The sequence below is a fragment of the Orcinus orca genome, chromosome 7 (genome assembly GCF_937001465.1).
Source record: "Orcinus orca chromosome 7, mOrcOrc1.1, whole genome shotgun sequence".
NCBI lineage: Eukaryota > Metazoa > Chordata > Mammalia > Artiodactyla > Delphinidae > Orcinus > Orcinus orca.
Window position 1 is genome coordinate 81197446 of NC_064565.1, and position 16863 is coordinate 81214308.

The following is a 16863-nucleotide window of genomic DNA, read 5'->3' on the forward strand; positions in this document are numbered from 1 at the left end:
TTCAAAACAGGAAGAGGCTATTACTGAAAAAAGAAAAATGAATTGACAGTGATGGGATCATGCTGGGACTTTGATGGCAATTTTCCGGACAATAGAAAAGTTCTGTGTCTTGATTGTGGTGGTGGCTATATGAGTGTATAAATTTGTCAAAACTCAACAAACTGTATGCTTAAAGTTGTATTTTATTGTAGAATGAATAATATTTCAGTAAACTTTACTTTTTAGAAAGATGACACAAAATAAAATTATTGTTAGCTAAAAGATTCCGACCCTAATTTTAAAATCAATGAGGGGCTTCCCTGGTGGCGCAGTGGTTAGGAATCTGCCTGCCAATGCAGGGGACATGGGTTCGAGCCCTGGTCCAGGAAGATCCCACATGCCGCAGAGTAACTAAGCCCGTGCACCACAACTACTGAGCCTGCACTCTAGAGCCCGCGAGCCACAGCTACTGATGCCTGCGCACCTAGAGCCCGTGCTCCGCAACAAGAGAAGCCACAGCAATGAGAAGCCCACGCACTGCAACGGAGAGTAGCCCCAGTACATTGCAACTAGAGAAAGCCGCGTGTAGCAACAAAGACCCACGGCAGCCAAAAATTAATTAATTAAATTTAAAAATAATAATAATAAATAAAATAAAACCAATGAAAACAAAGGAGGAGTTTAAAAATAAGTCATTATGCCCAACAGACTATAAAAGTTAAATATAGAAATTGGTTTTAGAAGGTTCTAACAAATATATCTACACACCATTAATAAAGGGAGAGCAAAGTGGCAACACTACTTGTTCAGGGCACAATCTGACCAATTTAAGGTTGATATCATGTGCACAGATGTCATATTCTCCTAGATGATTCTGTTTGGTAGTTTGCTTTGTACCCCTTGAGCTAACAGTCTAAGTTCTTTCAGGAGAATGATATAGCAACAAATTCCATTGTTCTGTATATTCGTATCAGTCAGATAAATGCTGCTGCAATCAGTATAGCAGTTTCATTCGAGAATGGATTTTTTAACACTATCAACACATCTCATATCTTAATTGTTACGCCTTACACAGACATCTGAAAGATGAGCTTATAATGAAACAATATGAAAAAGATTTATTTTCTAGGATGCCCTCTTAAATAACTAACACATTGGGAAAATCTGAGCAAGAATAAGTGTTTTTGAGGACATTGAAATAGCACATGCCCAGATTTATTTTACCACCAACAAACGTAATTATTTCCAAGGCAGAATATCAGTATGTTGGTCCTACAGTTTAAATAGAATTGTGTCATCCAAGAATCATAAATAATGTGACGATTTACTTGAATTTGAGGGCAGTACCCTGTGCTTATGTAACCACTACCAGGTTGTCTTTTAAGACCTATAACTCTAAACAGATGAAAAATATCAAGGATGCTTAAATGTGTGTTTCTGTGTGTGTCCGTGTGTGTGTATGTGCTGTGAAGGGAGAGGGTTTTTGCTGAGCCTATTCTACTTTCAAGCCCTTTGACTATCTTTCTTAATAACCTGCTTTGCATAGGGATAATAGAGATTATGAAGAAGAGTTTTTCTTCAAGGGGAACCAGGAGGCAAAGATGGGTGAAATGAAGAGGGTTATTTCCTCTGCTGCTCAGCACAGTCCCTAGAATTAAGCAATTCTGAGGGTCCCTAAAGGCAGAAGCATACAGAGGAAGCTGTAGCAAACACCTTTGATGCCAGGATGCCCTACAGAAATCAACAAGACTCCAACAGGCACGCAGTGTCCCACAGCTCCCCTGGAAAGCAAATTTGTTTATAAGTCATGTGACACACCTCTAAGGACTTCCAAAAGTCACAGGCAAAAGGAATTTTTGTAAGGGATTAAAGGGCCAGACCCATCAGTGGGCATACTGAGCTAGCAAAAACTGAGCACGACTGTCAACTGCACTTCATTTCTCGTGGTAAGTGGTGAAATCTGGCGAAATTTGGATTCCTCAAGCCAGTTCTGATCTCTTTACTACCTGTATCATGACCGCTCTCTAAAATGTAAAAAAAAAAAAAAAAAAAATTCTAGATAATCAGTAGCCTCTTTGCCAACACCAAGTATACGAAGAAATAAAATAATTTCCCTGATCTTTGCCAGTCTTTTTGTCCTAACTATTGCCTCCTGCTGAAAGAAATGGTAGGCAATACCAGTAACAATATTTATTGAGTCAGCATGGTGTTAGGTGATTTAATGCATTATCTCTTTTATCATTCAAAACACACATTTGAAGTACTCTTATTATTCCCATACCACAAATGAGGAAACTAAGTTTTTGAGGGATTAAGTAACTTGCTCAGGGTCACATGACAAGTAAGCACTGGAGCCAAAAAGGGAAGAGAAGAGCAAGGAGTTTTCCTCTAACCCACTCCTATATCAATTGCCGGCTGTCAAAACAGATTTCTTGCCAACAATCTTGAGCCCCTTAGAGGCCCAAGTCTCCTCAAGAGAAAAGATATACAGCTATAACCCTTTGTTTCCTTTTTCACCCAATGGAATTAATAAAAGCTACTCAAGCAGCAACGACAACCAATTCCACACATAACTACTAATTCTTGCCAATTGTCCAATGTACAGATGACAGAGGCCGCTGAGCAGTAGAAATAACAGTAACAACAGAGTTGAAGCAATTTAAATCAGTCTTATGCCCCATGCCAGCTAATGCCAAAAACCTTACATTAAAAAAAATTCGGCTTCCCTGGTGGCGCAGTGGTTGAGAATCTGCCTGCCAGTGCAGGGGACACAGGTTCGTGCCCTGGTCTGGGAAGATCCCACATTCCGCGGAGCAGCTAAGCCCGTGAGCCACAACTACTGAGCCTGCGCGTCTGGAGCCTGCGCTCCGCAACGGGAGAGGCCGTGACAGTGAGAGGCCCGCGCACCGCGATGAAGAGTGGCCCCCGCTCTCCACAACTGGAGGAAGCCCTCGCACAGAAACGAAGACCCAACACAGCCAAAAATAAATAAATAAATTTTTTTAAAAATTCAAAAGAGTTTAAGATAAAAAAGAGTTGAAGGGAGGGTAAAGGTATTCTTCTCCACTGAACACCATTGGTACCTTGAGGAGTTCCACTTAGGACACAGAGGAAATGGCAGCCATGTGTTTTTCAGGAGACGAGGCCCTACCTACGTATTACCCGGCAGGGGGAGCCTTAACAGAATGAAAAAATGTTATCACATGGTAGTTGAACAGACTTCTATTTCTCTCTCTCTCTTACACACACGTACGCACGCACGTGCACACATGCGCATCCTGTAATTTTGGGTGCCATAGTGTATATTCAGTATAGCATAGAATAAAGCTTAGAAGACTAAAAGTGCTAGTGTTGACCCTGCCCTGTTACTCCAAGGAAGTTAATTAACACTCTCTGGGCTTCAGCTTCCTGCTCTCTTAAAAGAGGCAATTGGACCAGAGAATATTTTAAAATCTTCACAGCTCTAACCACCTCTATGGTTCAAAGAGCTACCCTATACACTCTTTGCCAAGGAAACTGTAACATTTTTCTTAAAAGAACTCTGAATCTAACCTACAAAAAAAAAGTCAGAAGCACATTTCAATCTGTGAATGCTCTAAATTAATGTTTAAGTTTTTTTTTTTTTTTTTTAAAGGAAGTGCTTCTTTTCCTTCAGGCTAAAGAAACTCCTTGTCCCATCTGTTGGCTGGCCCTCTTCAAGGCACAACGTATCCCTAACTTCTAACCTTGGCATGGCACTTTTTTCCCTTTTCCTATTGTAAGAGCTCTCTAAAGTCTTGTCTGCAGAATAATGACAAAAACACTGCTGTCTGCAAGACTGCTTGTCACCTCTGAATATACTCCATCAACATGCTGCCACTTCATCTTGTTTAGACTCATCGACTGCTTTGTAGAAGGACACCAATGTCCACATCTATCTCCTTGAGACAGGCAGAGAGATGAATTCTTTTTCCTGTCTCAAAAAGAGCTGACAAGCTTTTAGTAGTGTTTATCTTCACTGAAGGGTAATAACCTTGAAAATGAAAGTTAAAAGAGACTGATACAATTAGGTACATAGTCTTCTCCATTCCATATTACAGTTGGTTTTCTTTTATAGTTGAACATGTCAAAGTTTTCTCTTGTCCACACTGCTTTTTTAAATTAAATTTAAAGTTAATTTTTTATTTACAGAATGCAAGTGCATCATGCTGTGACTCTTGCAAAAATGTAATCCCTCTGTTAAGTCTAAAATGGGTTAAAAATATAATTCCTTTAATATTTCCATCCTATCAACTACCCTTCCCATATTATCTATGTCATTTTTTCTTTTCCTTTGCATTTTTTCACCCCATGTTATGTCATATTCAGAGTCTTGAGATTTCTTAAAATAACTTTCCCTGATTACAGGCAAAATCTTAGAATTCTAATTATTTACATTGTGTTAACTCAAGGACAATAACAGGTGGATTTGACACTTTCATTAATAACTTGTTGCTATAGACTAAATATTTGTGTCCCCCTCAAAATCCATACGTTGAAATTCTAACCCCCAATGTGATGGTATTAGGAGGTGGGGCCTTTGGGAGATGATTAGTTCATGAGGGTGGAGCCCTCATAAATAGGATTAGTGTCTTGATAAAAGAGACCCTAGAGAGTTCCATTGTCCCTTCCACCATGTGAGGATCCTGACAGAAGATGGCCATCTACAAACCAGAAATGGGCCCTCCCCAAAATCTGCCTGTGCCTTGAATTTGGACTTTCCAACCTCCAGAACTCTGTTGCTTATGAGGCACCCAGTCTATGGTATTCTGTTATAGCAGCCCAAATGGACTCAGACACATGTGCATGACGGTCCCCTTGTGATCTAGATTGTGCCCACTACTAGGGTTCATTCACACAGACATGGATATGTCTGGCAAGCTGGTAGCCGGGCCCTCCAGAGACCCTTTTGCACGAGGCAGTCGAAGTCCCTTAGGAAAGGGCTCATCCTTAACAGAATAGGAAGGCAGGCACAAAGCTTTGGCCATCAGAGAAAAGCAGCATTTCTGAGTCCAGTATTATGTCTGTTGCTCTGCTTTGTCTCAGGGCTGACCCCCAAGGTGTCCTGCCTGAGGCACAGGGAGAGAAGGGTCCATAAGCAAAAACAAAGTGTAACTCAAAATGGAATAATAACATTTTTTTCCCATCATGCAGCAAAGCAAGGTGCGGCTGTGGCCGTTGTGGGCTCCTGATTCAGCTACAATGGAGCTGGTGGTTCCTCGTGAATGACTGGCAGCAGATTCCTGGGAGGGGAGGCAGCCAGCAGGCATACACTGGTCCAAGCATACATGAATCCCTCCCTGGGGACTCACAGACACACTGAAGGGTCATTCTAGGGGAACTGAAGTTCTGCAAAAGCAGGACAGACATGCTCTATAGCAGCTCTGCTACTCTCCCCTCCCTGCCACTGCCACGGGCCATTCTCACATGCTTGTTTCGATGGGTGAGCTTGACCAGTCTAGGATCTGTGGTAGGCAGGACTGAATCATCAAGTCCTGGAGGATACTAGTAAGAGGGGTCTTGGAGGCCAGGTTCACACCAGCCTCTCCTGTCTCTCTGCAGCTGGTGGGCATCGGCAGGGCTCTGAGCACCTGCCCAGTCGGTGAGTCAGCATCCACCCACAGCTGAATGCTGTTGCTTTTTCTCAGTGGGGGTGAGTGCGGGCTAAACATCTTTGTGGGCTTAATCTGGCCTGCAGGATGTATTTAGCCACCCCTGCTCCAGCCCTAAATTACTTCATAGTGATACAAGGATGTCTAAAAGTACAGTATCAGGTTTTGGCTCAGAACTTGACATTACACCCTAAGTGTGTTATCTTAATAAAATACACACCATCTCATGTTCTTTTCTATACCATTTATGAAGAGCCAATGATCTTGTACATGGAGGTCTTCCTTTGGCATGAATTGTTTTTTTATCTTTCTATCTCCCACCTCCACAAAATAATTATTAAGTCTAGTAGATATGCCAGGCAGTACCTTTGAACAATCTAAATTATAACTTTCCCTAAAATAGCACAATCTAAAACATAAAGATATTGAAACTCCATAACAAGGTTTTAAGATGCTTAGAACTATAGCACAGGGCCGGACATTGAGTAACATCTCAACAAATAATTTGTGGGTTGCATTTTGATGAATTGAATGAAATATCTGTGTGTTAGTTTGTTGGTTTGTTTGTTAAGAGCAGGGTAGTATCGTACACTCGAAGAGAAGGAGCTTGGAAGGAGCTTCTTTGAAGAAGTCACAGGTTCAAATCCTAACCCCCTTACATAGTATATAACCTTGGGAAAAATAATAAAACAGAGATAATATACTATATCTCTCTGGGATGTTGTAGTGATAAATGAGATAAGTATGTAAATCATCTAATATGTTTGGTTCAATGGAAGTTAACTATTTTTTTTTTTAGTCTTAAAGAATAGCTTTATGACTATATCCAGTGAGGACAGAAAGGTCAGCATCTGCACTTCTAAGCTCTTTTCTAAGAGCAGATAATTGCTACTTTCAGGGGTCTCTGTAAAAGGTCTCTCCTATTTGGAAAGAATGACAGCTATAGTGTAAAGATCAAGTTCTTGATGGTGCCTGAGCCTTGGATGCTATAGAAACTCTCAGAAATATCACACAGTTCCATTCTACTATCAAAGAAAACTTTAGGCAGATAGCATTTGACTTGAAATGCCTGGAAGGAAGGCAGCAGGGAGACTACCCCATATGCCAAGGTCAAGTTTGACCCACTGAACAAGTCATAAGCTCTATCCACCTTTAGCAGCTCATTATGGAGACAGCACTGGCCTGACTTAGGGATCTAAAACCATGAGATGTAGCACTGGTTTACCCCTTCCTAGCTGTGTGGCCTGAGACAAGCTACTTAAGTTCATTGGAACTCAGTTTCCTCATCTGTGATACGAAACAACAATTCCTGTTCTTCCTATACTATTAAGTTATTGATTGTTATCATCCTCTGCTCTTCCCCGGCTCCACCTATATTTCTTGGGCTTAATGAATGTCTCCTCAGCCCTATGTCAGGCACTGAAGGTACTCTCTTGTATTATCTCACGTACTAGATACACCAACCTAATGAGGTAACTGTGATTCCCATTTTACAGATGAGAAAACTGAAACTCTGAGAGGTTAATCAACTTGCATACCTAATTAGTGGCAGAGCAGGAATCCAACTTCAAAGACCACATGCTGAGCCCTCATTCTAAGCTGCCTATCAGAAACTAAGGTGGGTTTGCTGTGTCTGGCGCTCATTCAACAGGCATGTGTTAAGGGCTAGTTCCTGCCTCAAGGAGTTTATATCCAAAAGTATAGTTCAAAGATACACAGGGTCAAATTGCCATTTGCATCCACCCCAGAAGAGTTAACTGATCCCTGGGTCTGCAGCCAGTGGGGTAATTTCCTGACAGGATATGAGACCAAAAGAGACATACCCACAACCCAAGTCACCCACACTCAGGTGGGGCTACAGACAGTCAATCTGTTTCTCCAAAAGGTACAACTTCTTCTCTGGTCTGTAGGCACCTTCCCTTCTATTTCCATTAAAGTAACATTAAAAGAAAAAGACATGTATTTACTTTACTTCTTTTTAGTCAAAAGTAAAATTGTATTTTGCTTGGTCTAGGCAAATTTAATGCTACACTGCAAAAAATAAAACCTTTCTTAAGTTACAAAAGTGATATTAAATCTTTATTGGGCTGTCCTACTGATAGGCATAGCACTACAGTATTTAATTGCTTCCACAGTTGTTACAGCCTAGAATTTTAAAACTTCAAAGTAATTGTCTAATGCCATTTTACGTAAAAGGACTAAACTGAAAGCTGGGTCTCCTCACTCCCAGTCCTACGCTCTTACCACTGTAAGAATGTCCTTCTTTAACTCTGCTGGATTTAATTCCCTGCCTGAAGGAGAAGAATCTTATCCTTCTGTCTCCCTCTCTGCCAAATTCCTATTGATTGGTTGGTGACAAGCTAGTAAAAGCTTGATGAGAATGCCATCTAGGCCTTCAGTGTCAAGATCAAGGGAAGCTTATAAAGAGATGCTTTTCATCTTTTCCTAAAGTCAGTGCCTTAGGTAATCACTTCTTGTCCAAAAGCAATGAGTCCCCCAGATGAGGTGCCATGACTCAAGGAACTCTGGCCCCAGCTTTGTCAGCTCATTAAGGATACCGTCTACCACAAAGTGACTTTTGAACACACTAAATAGGAAGAATCAAGTGGTTTCTGCAATGACAGAATCAGCTGGACCAGAGCCTGAGCCTTGAAATAAATCAGATATTGCCGAAGTAAACAACAAAAGAAGCTGAAGACAGACTGAATACAGACATGGTTCTTTTATCTGTCATCCAGCAAGCCGCAGATAGAAATAGTGTTTCTGTAGTGCCATCTCATCGCATTGTGGGTTACTAGCCCACCTCGCTTGCTGGTCTGCAGCTCTTAGAGGGCAAGGACTCTGCCATGCATATTTTTATTCCATAGTTTACAGTACATTTATATGGTGGATGTTTGATGTATGAAGAAATAAAGGAAGAAAGGAACAAAAACTCTCTGTCTCACATCTTAAAGAAATTTATAAGGAAAGCTTTTGCTCTTCTTCCAGACTATTTAAAACCGTGATAGAAAAAAATAATTGTTCCATTATTTTGTAGAAGAAAATGAGGAGAATGGGGAATAAGAGAGGTGAATAAAGAAAGGAATAAACATTTGTTTAGGGGCTACCTTGTGCCAAACACTGTAGTAGGTAATTTGTATATATTATCTCATCTAATCCTTACAATAGAACCATGAGTCAGATAGTCATATTTCTCCTTTTTCATACATTGATAAAGAAACCAGGGCTCAGGAGGACTAAGTAACTCATTCAAAGTCATGCAGCTGGTAAGTGACAGAGCTGGAATTCAACTCAGTAACTGTAAAGCCATATTCTTTTTATTTTATCAAGCTGGTTACTATAGGCAAAAATACCATTCCAAAACCATAATTAATAGAATTCTAGCAACAAGAATTTCTATTATTCTAGCACAACCAGCACTTACCACCTCTTCTTCTCTCCATGACATACTTTTTCTTTAAGACACTAATTTGGAACTTCTGCTTCCAGCAGAGATGGAATCACAGGGAATGAATTTACACTCTTAGCTGTAACCAGCAAAAAAAAAAGAAAACCCCACAAAACATAAATAAATATATTAAACAACAGTTTCAAAACATTAAGCCTCAGGCAATGAAGCATGGTGATACCTGAATTATGGGAAGTAACTGATGTGAGCCCTACAAGTGCTCTGACTTACTACTTTGAGAAAATTTCCAACACATATCACAAAATGGGTGTATCAGGCACAACCCAGTGAATCACCTGAATTGAGGAGATAGAACTGAGAGTCAAAAGAAGACCCAAGGCAGGTAGAGTTTGCAAGACAGTGTGCCAGAGAGGGACAGCTGCGCAAAACGAGAACAGCAGAGATTCGCAGAGAGTCCCTCTGAGTATTTAGCAGAGTACTGATCAGTGTAGGCATGTGTGGAAATTATTCCTGTCAGGGAAAGAACCACTAGAGGATTAAAGAGAAGAGTGTCCAAAACTTACACAAGACCAGGACAAGTCTATACTTCTAACCAGAATGGATAAACCTTATAATTTGTGGGGTTTGAGGTAGATTACTCATTGGGTAGTCTTACCTCAATAGTGGGGAATAATTAGACCTAAACTAAACACTGTACTGATTCCACCAACAAATCTTAAAAACAGGATCCAAAGGGAACAAACTGTTTTCAAGTAATTTAACTGTATTCCAGAACAAATTTCAACAGTATTTACAAGAATACAAAGATATTCAGAACAAACATGGTACAATTCACAATGTCCACCAACCAGTCATCCAAAGAAACAAGTAAACAGGAAGAAAATATTTCTTTCCAGAGCAAAGGCAGGCATACTTTTTTTCCACTATAAAATATTCAGGTTCCCTGAATCGAGGTTTTCTCCTCTGTAGAACAACTCACTGTGGCTGTAGTTCTGGAGGCCAGAAATCCAAAATCAAGGTGTCACCAGGGATTTTCTCCCTCCAAAGGCTCTTGAAGGAAGATCTTTCCTTGCCTCTCCCAGCATTTGGTGGTTCCAGGTATATGGAGAGGATGGCGCCTCCAGATGGCGGACCAGAAGGATGTGCTCTCACTCCCTCTTGCAAGAGCATCAGAATCACAACTAACTGCTGAACAGTCATCGAGAGGAAGACACTGGAACTCACCAAAAAAGATACCCCACATCCAAAGACAAAGGAGAAGCCGCAATGAGTCGGTACGAGGGATGCAATCACAATAAAATCAAATCCCATAACCGCTGGGTGGGTGACTCATAAACTAGAGAACAATTATACCACAGAAGCCCACCTACTGCAGTGAATGTTCTGAGCCCAACATCAGGATTCCCAACCTGGGGGTGAGGTAACGGGAGGAGGAATTCCCAGAGATTCAGACTCTGAAGGCTAGTGGGATTTGATTGCAGGGCTTCAACAGAACTGGGAGAAACAGACACTCCACAATTGGAGAGCACACACAAAGTAGTGTGCACATCAGGACCCGGGGGAAGGAGCAGTGACCCCATAGAGGACTGAACCAGACCAACCTGCTAGTGTTGGAGGGTCTCCTGAAGGGGCAGAGGGTCTGTGGCTCACCGTGGGGACAAGGACACTGGCAGCAGAAGTTCTGGAAAGTACTCCTTGGCATGAGCCCTGCAGGAGTTGGCCATTAGCTCCACCAAAGAGCCAGTGACCTCCAGTGCTGGATTGCCTCAGGCCAAACAACCAACAGGGAGGGAACTCAGCCCCACCCATCATTAGACAAGCAGATTAAACTTTTACTGAGCTCTGCCCACCAGAGCAACACCCAGCTCGACCCACCAGCAGTCCCTCCCAAAAGAAAGCTTGCACACGCCTCTTAGGTAGCCTCATCCACCAGAGGCACACAGTAGAAGCAAGAAGAATTACAATCCTGCCGCCTGTGGAACGAAAACCACATTCACAGAAAGACAGACAAAATGAAAAGGCAAGGACTGTGTACCACATGAAGGAACACGATAAAACCCCAGAAAAACAACTACATGAAGTGGAGATAGGCAACCTTCCAGAAAAAGAATTCAGAATAATGATAGTGAAGGTAATCCAGGACCTTGGAAAATGAATGGAGGCAAAGATTGAGAAGATGCAAGAAATGTTTAACAAAGACCTAAAAGAACTAAAGAAAAAACAACTAGAAGGATTAAAGAACAAACATACAGAGATGAACTATACAATACCTAAAATAAAAAATACGCTAGAAGGAATCAATAGCAGAATAACTGAGGCAGAAGAACAGATAAGTGACCTGGAGGACAGAATGGTGGAATTCACTGCCATGGAACAGAATAAAGAAAAAAAAATGAAAAGAAATGAAGACACCTAAGAGACTTCTGGGACAACATTAAACACACCAACTTTCGCATTACAGGGGTCCCAGAAGGACAAGAGAAAAAGGACCTAAGCAAATATTTGAAGAGATTATAGTCAAAAACTTCCCTCACACGGGAAAGGAAATAGCCACCCAAGTCCAGGAAGCACACAGAGTCCCAGCAGGATAAACCCAAGGAGAAACATGCCAAGACACATAGTAATCAAATTGACAAAAATTAAAGACAAAGTATTAAAAGCAACAAAGGAAAAATGACAAATAACATACAAGGGAACTCCCACAAGGTTAACAGCTGATTTCTCAGCAGAAACTCTACAAGACAGAAGGGACTAGCATGATATATTTAAAGTGATGAAAGGGAAGAACCTACAACCAAGATTACTCTACCCAGCAAGGATCTCATTCATATTCAACAGAGAAATCAAAAACTTTACAGACAAGCAAAAGGTAAGAGAATTCAGCACCACAAAACCAGCTCTACAAAAAATGCTAAAGGAACTTCTCTACATGAGAAACACAAGACAAGAAAAGAACCTACAAAAAGAAACCCAAAACAATTAAGAAAATGGTAATAGGAACAAACATATTGATAATTACCTTAAATGTGAATGGATTAAATGCTCCAACCAAAAGACACCAGCTCGCTGAAAGGATCCAAAAACAAAACCCGTATATATGCTGTCTACAAGAGACCCACTTTAGACCTAGGGACACATACAGCCTGAAAGTGAGGGAATGAAAAAAGATATTCCATGCAAATGGAAATCAAAAGAAAGCTGGAGTAGCAATACTCATATCAGATAAAATAGACTTTAAAATAAAGAATGTTACAAGAGACAAGGAAGGACACTACATAATAATCAAGGGATCAATCCAAGAAGATATAACAATTATAAATATATATGCAGCCAACATAGGAGCACTTCAATACATAAGGCAACTGCTAACAGCTATGAAAGAGGAAATGGACAGTAACACAATAATAGTGGGGGACTTTAACACCTCACTCACACCAATGGGCAGATCATCCAGACAGAAAATTAATAAAGAAACACAAGCTTTAAATCACACAATAGACCAGAGAGATTTAACTGATATTTATAGGACATTCCATCTAAAAAGAGCAGATTACACTTTCTTCTCAAGTGCACATGGAACATTCTCCAGGATATATCACATGTTGGGTCACAAATCAAGCCTTGGTAAATTAAACAAAATTGAAATCATATCAAGCATCTTTTCCAACCACAGTGCTCAGAGATTAGAAATCAATTACAGGGAATAAAATGTAAAACACACAAACACATGGAAACTGAACAATATGCTACTAAATAACCAAGAGATCACTAAGGAAATCAAAGAGGAAATCAAAAAATACCTAGAGACAAATGGCAATGAAAACATGGTGATCCAAAACCTATGGGATGCAGCAAAAGCAGTTCTAAGAAGGAAGTTCATATCAATACAATCCTACCTCAAGAAACATCTCAACTAAACAATCTAACCTGACACCTAAAGGAACTAGAGAAAGAAGAACAAACAAAACCCAAAGTTAGTAGAAGGAAAGAAATCATAAAGCTCAGAGCAGAAATAAATGAAATAGAAACAAAGAAAACGATAGCAAAGATCAATAAAACTAAAAGCTGGTTCCTTGAGAAGATAAACAAACTTGATAAACCTTTAACCAGACTCATCAAGAAAAAGAGGGAGAGGACTCAAATCAATAAAATTAGAAATGAAAAAGGAGAAGTTACAACAGACACCACAGAAATACAAAGCATCCTAAGAGACTACTACAAGCAACTTTATGCCAATAATATGGACAACCTGGAAGAAATGGACAAATTCTTAGAAAGGTATAACCTTCCAAGACTGAACCAGGAAGACAGAGAAAATATGAACAGACCAATCACAAGTAATGAAATTGAAACTGTGATTAAAAATCTTCCAACAAACAAAAGTCCAGGACCAGATGGCTTCACAGGTGAATTCTATGAAACATTTAGATAAGAGCTAACACCCATCCTTGTCAAACTCTTACTAAAAGTTGCAGAGGAAGGAACACTCCCAAACTTATTCTACCAGGCCACCATCACCCTGATACCCAAACCAGGCAAAGATACTTCAAAAAAATAAAATTACTGACCAATATTACTGATGAATATAGATGCAAAAATTCTCAACAAAATATTAGCAGACAGAATCCAAAAACACATTAAAAGGATCATATACCATGATCAAGTGGTAAATAAATATCCCAGAGATGCAAGGATTCTTCAATATATGCAAATCAATCAATGTAAACCATACGATCATCTCAATAGATGCAGAAAAAAATATTTTGACAAAACTTAACACCCATTTATGATAAAAACTCTCCAGAACATGGGCATAGAGGGAACCTACCTCAACATAATAAAGACCATATATGGCAAACCCACAGCAAACATCATTCTCAATGGTGAAAAACTGAAAGCATTTCCTCTAAGATCAGGAAAAACACAAGGATGTCCACTCTCGCTACTATTATTCAACACAGTTTTGGAAGTCCTAGCCATGGCAATCAGAGAAGAAAAAGAAATAAAAGGAATACAAATTGGAAAAGAAGAAGTAAAATTGTCACTGTTTGCCGATGACATGATACTATACATAGATAATCCTAAAGGGGCCACCAGAAAACTACTAGAGCTAATCAATGAATCTGGTAAAGTTACAGGATACAAAATGAATGCACAGAAATCTCTTGCATTCCTATATACTAACAACAAAAGATCAGAAAGAGAAATTAAGGAAACAATCCCATTCACCATTGAAAAAAAAAGAATAAAATACCTAGGAATAAACCTACCTAAGGGGGTAAAAGACCTATACTCAGAAAACTATAAGACACAGATGAAAGAAATCAAAGATGACACAAACAGATGGAGAGATATACCATGTTCTTGGACTGGAACAATCAATATTGTGAAAATGACTCCAGTACCCGAAGCAATCTACAGATTCAACACAATCCCTATCAAATTACTAATGGCATTTTTTACAGAACTAGAACACAAAATCTTAAAATTTGTATGGAGACACAAAAAACCCCAAATAGCCAAAGCAATCTTAAGGGAAAGAAATGGAGCTGGAGGAATCAGACTCCCTGAGTTCAGACTATACTACAAAGCTACAGTCATCAAGACAAAGCTACAGTCATCAAGACAATATAGAAATATAGATAAATGGAAGAGAAACAGAAATATAGATAACAGAAATATAGATAAATGGAAGAGGATAGAAAGCCCAGAGATAACCCCCCACACCTACGGTCAACTAATCTATGACAAAGGACGCAAGGATATACAACTGAGAAAAGACAGTCTTTCAATAAGTGGTGCTGGGAAAACTGGACAGCTACATGTAAAAGAATGAAATTAAAACACTCCCTAACACCACACCACCACACACAAAAATAAACTCAAAATGGATTAAAGACCTAAATGTAAGACCAGGCACTATAAAACTCTCACAGGAAAACATAGGAAGAACCCTCTTTGACATAAATCACAGAAAGATGTTTTGTGACCCACCCCTAGAATAATGGAAATAAAAGCATAAATGAAAAAATGGGACCTAATGAAACTTAAAAGCTTTTGCACAGCAAAGGAAACTACAAACAAGGTGAAAAGACAGCCCTCAGAATGGGAGAAAATATTTGCAAACGAATCAGTGGACCAAGGATTAATCTCCAAAATATATAAACAGCTCAATATTAAAAAAACAAACAACCCAATCAAAAATGGGCAGAAGACCTAAATAGACATTTCTCCAAAGAAGACATACAGATGGCCAAGAGGCACATGAAAAGCTGCTCAACATCACTAATTATTGGAGAAAAGCAAATCAAAACTACAATGAGGTATCACCTCACACCGGTTAGAATGGGCATCATCAGACAATCTACAAACAACAAATGCTGGAGAGGGTGTGGAGAAAAGGGAACCCTCTTGCACTGTTCATGGGAATGTAAACTGATACAGCCACTATGGAGAACAGTATGGAGGTTCCTTAAAAAACTAAAAATAGAATTACCATGTCACCCAGCAATCCCACTACTGGGTTTATACCTAGACATAACCATAATTCAAAAAGAAGACATGCACCCCAAGCTTCATTGCAGCACTATTTACAATAGCCAGGTCATGGAAACAACCTAAATGCCCATCAACTGACAAATGGATGTGGCACATATATACAATGGAATATTACTCAGCCATGAAAAGGAATGAAACTGGGTCATTGTAGAGATGTGGATGGACCTAGAGACTATCATACAGAGTGAAATAATTCAGAAAGAAAAAAACAAATATCCTATATTAATGCACATATGTAGAATCTAGACAAATGGTACAGATGAACCGGTCTGCAAGGCAGAAATTGAGACACAGATGTAGAACAAACGTATGGACACCAAGGGGGGAGAGGAGGGGCAGGGGTGGTGGTGGGAGGAATTGGGAGATTGGAATTGACATATATACACCATAGAAGTATAAAATAGGTAACTAATAAGAACATCCTGTATAAAAAAATAAAATTCAAAAATGAAAAGGTCCCTGGTCCCTGGGCAGCAGCAGCAGTCAACTCTGAGTAATATCAGGATGGCTTTAAACAACTGAATGAACAAGACAAAGAAATGTGTTTCTTGGGATGCAAGTTATCAGCAACAAAGCAAACTTGTGAACATTTCATCGCAACTTCTAGGAAGGGAACTGATAAAAATATTTCCAGGAGTAAAAGGTGGTAAAATAGAAATTAATTTCACAGTTCCCATTTTTAGCTGGGATTATGAAATGTCATCACTAAGTCCTTAAAATTGAAATTTTTATTTAAAAAAAGATTTTTAGGAGGAGCTTCAAGATGACATAAGAGTAAGACGTGGAGATCACCTTCCTCCCCACAAATACATCAGAAATACATCTACTTGTGGAACAACTCCTACAAAGCACCTACTGAATGCCGGCAGAAGACCTCAGACCTCCCAAAAGGCAAGAAACTCCCCCCGTACCTGGGTAGGGCAAAGAAAAAACAGAGACAAAACAATAGGGACGGGACCTGCACCAGTGGGAGGGAGCTATGAAGGAGGAAAGGTTTCCACACACTAGAAGCCCCTTCGCGGGGGGGAGACTGTGGGTGGCGGAGGAGGGAGTTTCGGGTCCGCGGATAAGAGTGCAGCAACAGGGGTGCTAAGGGCAAAGCAGAGAGATTCCCGCACTGAGGATCGGTGCCGACCAGCACTCACCAGCCCGAGAGGCTTGTCTGCTCACCCGCCAGGACGGCCGGGGGCTGGGAGCTGAGGCTCGGGCTTCGGAGGTCAGATCCCAGGGAGAGGACTGGGGTTGGCGGCGTGAACACAGCCTGCAGGGGACTAGTGCACCACAGCT